Below are 6,173 nucleotides of genomic sequence, written 5' to 3' on the forward strand. Positions count from 1 at the left end.
AATAAACCAGGTTACATAATTAGGGAAGAGCATTTCTCCTGCACTGAAACTCTTCTTACCCCAAAGATAGTGGTGCCAGTGGAATTCACAGCCTGCTCCTCACAACTCCATGTGATTGACAAAGTATGCAACTATAGCCTGCAGAGGAAGAAAACTGAAGAAGGGCCAAAATTTATCATATCTAAGCCTATATCTGTTACAATATGAAAAGAAAATCTGTGGGTGGGGATAAAGCATGAAAACTGACCATAGTAAGCCTTTAAACTGCACTTAAAAGTTAATATGTTAAAAGTTAAACATGAGTCAGCAACGTGCCCAGGTGACCAAGAAGGCAAATGGCATCCTGGCCTGCATCAAGAATAGTGTGGCCAGCAGGAACAGGGAAGTCATTGTGCTCCTGTACCCTGCACTGGTTAGGCCACACTTTGAAGTACTGTGTCCAGTTCTGGGCCACTCAGTTTAAGAAGGACACTTGAGACACTTGAACGTGTCCAGAGAAGGGCAACCAGGCTGGTGAGAGGCCTTGAGCACAAGCCCTATGAGGAGAGGCTGAGGGAGCTGGGGTTGTTTAGCCTGGAGAAGAGGAGGCTCAGGGGAGACCTTATTGCTCTCTACAACTACCTGAAGGGTGGTTGTAGCCAGGAGGGAGTTTGTCTCTTCTCCCAGGCAACCAGCACCAGAAAAGGGGACACAGTCTCAAGCTGCACCAGGGGAAGTTTAGGCTCAAGTTCTTCACCAGAGACACCCATTTGTCATTGGAATGGGCTTCCCAGCGTGGTGGAGTCACTGTCCCTGGAGGTGTTCAAGAGGAGATTGGATGTGGCACTTGGTGCCATGGTCTAGTCATGAGGTCTGTGGTGACAGGTTGGACTCGATGATCTTTGAGGTCTCTTCCAATCTTGGTGATTCTGTGATTCTGTAATATTCTAGGTAAATCCAAGAAACACAAAGATAATAGCTCTGCATTCAAAGAATAGGATAGGCTGCTGCTCTAAAGCATGGAGCCATTTGTATAACTCCCAGTAGCTGCCATCTTCACAAGCAGGATCCATACAGTGGACTGAGACTTCACTCTGTAACACATGGCTGCAAGAAGATGGTGTCATCATTACCCATTACAGTTACAGTCAGCCAAGCAACCTGAATCTTAGCATCTCCTGTTTGTTCTGGTTTGCCTCATGTTAATGCCAGTGTTATTTAACACAGTCCTCTTGTGATCAGTACCAACCCTTATTCCTTTCTGTTCTCTGTTTTCCTGTTCTGACATGTCTGGTTTTCAGATTCCACTCCAGACTTTGAAAGACCGATGACTTGTACTCCTCTGTTTCAGATAAAAGTTAGTTTTCATCTAACTAGAGATAGTTCATCCCGTCTCTATCAATCTCTCTCTTTCTCTTGCTCTTTCTTAAAAAAGTGTTTGGAGATCTGTTTTGCTGGGGATCATATTGTTATTGTTGTTGTTGTTGTTATTACTATTATTATTACTTCTACAATTACTATAACTCCTGCTTTCTTCACTGCTTTTACCCTTCAGTATCTTACAAAAATACTGCAAGTAAAAAGAAAACTAGAGTCTATGTGTGAACCTGTAATCATTTAACTGTGTCTCAGAATAGTAAGCAGGAAAATACAGAAATACCTACAGGAAAGCTAAATACACCACTACAATGGCTTCATGCTCTATGTCTCAGAAGTAATGTCATGCAAGTAATTTTTTTTTTCCACATGAAAAAATGCCACAAGGTTATTGTATCGCAAAGAAGTAAGCAGTGGGCTTTTACCACAAGCCACTGTACATTTAAATGGTAAGACACTTTGTGTTTGTAATAATTTTCCAGGAATTAAAGCCAGGACACTGTCTTCCTGTGCTCTGTGCCCAATGTGAGGCATTCAGAGCTCCGCACACAAGGAGCACACGTTGCCTGCCAAATACACCCAGCGGTGCTGGCAGGACCCAGGGCTGTGGGCTGCTGTGACCCACCTGCCCACATGTACCTGGGAGCCCAGATCACACTGCACAGAACTGGGATGCCCATGCTGCCATGTATTTTTTAGGGGGGGCCACGCAAGCATGTGGAGGGGTGTCCATGGAGACATAGGGTGAGACTCCAATAGAGGAGGATGTTTCTCAAGGGGGGCCCAATTCTATGGGAACAGGAAGGTCTACAAGGCTTCCTTCCCCCTGCCTCTATCTTCTTCTGGCACCTCAAGCAGAGCACACAACTCTGCCACCCATGGACATTTTGTTGACCATTTCTGTAGGTCAGTGGTCACAAATCCTAGCTGCTCTGCAGCTGACTGTCTCTCATGATGTCATTTAACAAATCCAAGTGCCAGGTTCTACACATTGGACACAACAACCCCATGCAGTGCTACAGGCTGGGGACAGAGTGGCTGAAGAGCAGACAGGCAGAAAGGGACCTGTGGGCAGTCCCCCTCTAGGGACTCAAGGACTTGGGGCTCCTGAGGACATCCTCCAGCAGAATAGACGACAAAGGCCTTCAGTAACTCCTCATCCTCTGTGTCCTCCATCACCAAGGCACCCATCTCATTCAGCAGAGGGCCCACACTGCCTCTGGTGTCAGCTTTCCTTGCAACATGCTCAAAGAAGCCCTTTCTATTGTCCCTGAACTCCCTCACAAGGTTGAATTCCAGTGAGGCCTTAGCCCTCCTAGTTGCCTCCCTACATCCTCTAACAACAATCCTACACTCCTCCCAAGTGGCCACCCCGTCCTTCCATAATCTGTAGACTCTCTTCTTCCACCTGAGTTTGGTTAGAAGCTCCCTACTCAACCATACAGGTCTCCTGGCTCCCTTTCTGGATTTCCTACCCTTTGGGATGCTCTGGTCTAGAGCTTGGAAGAAGAGGTCCTTGAATACTAACCAACTGTCTTGAGCCCCTCTGCCCTCTAGTACCCTGTCCCATGAGATTTACCCTACCAACTGCTTGAAAAGGCCAAAGCTGGCCTTTCTGAAATCCAGTGTTGTGATCTTGCTTGGTACTTGGTTCCTACCACACAAGATCCTGAACTCTACCATCTTATGGTTGCGGCAGCCAAGGCTGCCCTCAACCTTCACTGCTTCAACCAGACCCTCCTTGCTGGAATCAGGTCCAGTAATGCTCCTCTCCTAGTTGGCACATCCACCATTTGCATCAAGAAGTTATCAATGCACTGAGGGAACTTCCTGGACTCTGGCTGGCTGGCTGTGTAGGCCTTCCAGCAAATATCTGGGTAAAGTCCCCCATGAGAACCAGGACTTGCGATTGTGAGGCTGCTGTAAGTTGCCTGCAAAAGGCCTCATCAACTTCATCAACCTGATCAGATCATCTGTAATAAACACCCACAAATATATCACCCATGCTGGCCTGCCCCTTAATTCACACCCACAAACTCTCAAATTGCTCCTCAGCCACCCCTGGGCTGAGCTCAATACATTCTAGTTGGTCCCTCACATAGAGAGCAACTCCACCACCTCGCTTTGCTGACCCAGTTTAAGACAGGGGTCTGCTGGAGAGAGTCCAGCGGAGGGCTATGAGGATGATGAGGGGACTGGAGCACTGCCGTGTGACAAGAGGCTGTGGGACCTGGGGCATTTTAGTCTGGAGAATGGAATGGGATAGAATGGGATGGAATGGGATGGAATGGAATGGAATAGACCAGGTTGGAAGAGACCTTCAAGATCATCGTGTCCAACCTATCATCCAACACCACCTAATCAACTAAACCATGCAACCAAGCACCCTATCAAGCCTTCTCCTGAACGCCCCCAGTGATGGTGACTCCACCACTTGCCCAGGCAGCCCATTTCAATAGGCAATCACTCTCTCTGTATAAAACTTCCTCCAAACCTCCCCTGGAGCAGCCTGAGACTGTGTCCTCTTGTTCTGGTGCTGGTTGCCTGGGAGAAGAGATCAACATCCACCTGTCTACAACCTCCCTTCAGGTAGTTGTAGACAGCAATAAAGTCACCCCTGAGTCTCCTCTTCTCCAGGCTAAGCAACCCCAGCTCCCTCAGTCTCTCCTCACAGGGCTTGTGTTCCAAGCCCCTCACCAACTTCGTTGCCCTTCTCTGGACACATTCAAGTGTCTCGATGTCCTTCTTAAACTGAGGAGCCCAGAACTGGACACAGTACTCGAGGTGTGGCCTAACCAGTGCAGTGTACAGGGGCAGAATGACCTCCCTGCTCCTGCTGGCCACACTGTTCCTGATGCAGGCCAGGATGCCATTGGCCCTCTTAGCTGCCTGGGCACACTGCAGGCTCATGTTCAGCCTGCCATTGACCAGCACCCATAGGTCCCTCTCTACCTGGCTGCTCTCCAGCCACTCTGATCCCAGCCTGTAGCTCTGCATGGGGTTGTTGTGGCCAATGTGCAGAACCCGGCACTTGGATGTGTTAAATCTCATGCCGTTGGACTCTGCCCATCTGCCCAGCCTGTCGAGGTCCCTCTGCAGAGCCTCTCTACCCTCCAGCAGATCAACACCTGCCCCCAGCTTGGTGCCTTCTGCAAATTTACTGATGATGGACTCGATGCCCTCATCCAGATCATCAATAAAGATGTTAAAGAGCATGGGGCCCAGCACTGATCCCTGGGGCACACCACTGGTGACTGGCTGCCAGCTGGATGTGGCACCATTCACCACCGCTCTCTGGGCTCGGCCCTCCAGCCAGTTCCTAACCCATCGCAGTGTGCTCCCATCCAAGCCAAGGGCTGACAGCTTGGCCAGGAGTTTGCTGTGGGGAATGATGTCAAAAGCCTTGCTGAAGTCCAGGTAGACTACATCCACAGGCCTCCCCACATCCACCAGGCAGTCACCTGATCATAGGAGATCAGGTTGGTCAGGCAGGACCTGCCCTTCCTAAATCCATGCAGGCTGGGCCTGATCCCTTGGCCATCCTCTAAGTGCTGTGTGATTGCACTCAAGATGACCTGTTCCATAATCTTTCCTGGCACTGAGGTCAGGCTGACAGGCCTGTAATTCCCTGGCTCATCCAACCGGCCCTTCTTGTGGATGGGCACCACGTTGGCCAGCTTCCAGTCTTCTGGGACTTCTCCAGTGAGCCAGAACTGCTGAAAAACAATGGATAGTGGCTTGGCCAGCTCATTTGCCAGCTCTCTCAGCACCCTAGGATGGATCCCATCTGGTCCCATGGACTTGTGGGAATCCAAGCAGCTGAGGAGGTCTCCAACTACTTCCTCCTGGAACAGGAGAAACTATGTTGCTCCCTGGCTCCTTCTGCCAGCTCTGCAGGCCAGCTCTCTGGAATACATTCTGTCCTGCTAGTAAAAATTGAGGCAAAGAAGGTGTTAAGTACCTCTGCCTTTTCCTCATCCTGTGATACAACATTTCCCTCCATGTCCACCAAGGAGTGGAGGTTGTCCCTACCCTTCCTCTTGCTATTTATATATTTATAGAAAGACTTTTTTTTGTCCTTCACAGCAGAGGCCAGTTTAAGCTCCAAATGTGCTTTTGCCTCCCTAATTTTCTTCCTACAAGACCTAGCAACATCCTTAGACATTCCGTGGGTTGCCTCACCTTTCTTCCAAAGATGATACACCCTCTTTTTTTCCCTTAGTTCTATTAAAAGTTCATCACCCATCCAGGCTGGCCGTCTGCCCCGGCGGCTCATCTTCCTGCACATTGGCACAGCCTGCTCCTGCACCTTCAAGAGTTCTTCCTTGAAGTAGGTCCAGTTCTCCTGGACCCCTTTGTTTTTAAGGGCTGTTTCCCAAGGAACCTTCTGAGTTAGTTCCTTGAGCAACCTGAAGTCTGCCCTCCGGCAGTCCAGAGTGGAGGTCTTCTTGCTGCCCCTCTTAGCTTGACCAAATACTGAAAATTCAATTATCTCGTGGTCGCTGGCCCCTAAACAGCCTCCGACCACCACATCACCCACCAGCCCTTCCCTATTGGTGAAGAGGAGGTCAAGCACAGCCTTACCCCTGGTAGGCTCATGCAGAACCTGGGATAAGAAGCTGTCCTCCGTGCACTCTAAGAACCTCCTAGACTGCTTCCTCTCTGCTGTGTTGAGATCCCAGCAGGTATCAGGCAGGTTGAAGTCGCCCATGAGAACAAGGTCAGGCGATGTTGAGACAGCCTGAAGCTGCCTATAGGATGCTTCATCAACATCTTCCTCCTGGTTGGGTGGCCTATAACAGACTCCAACCAGGATG

The sequence above is a fragment of the Dryobates pubescens genome, chromosome Z (assembly GCF_014839835.1).
Source record: "Dryobates pubescens isolate bDryPub1 chromosome Z, bDryPub1.pri, whole genome shotgun sequence".
Lineage (NCBI taxonomy): Eukaryota > Metazoa > Chordata > Aves > Piciformes > Picidae > Dryobates > Dryobates pubescens.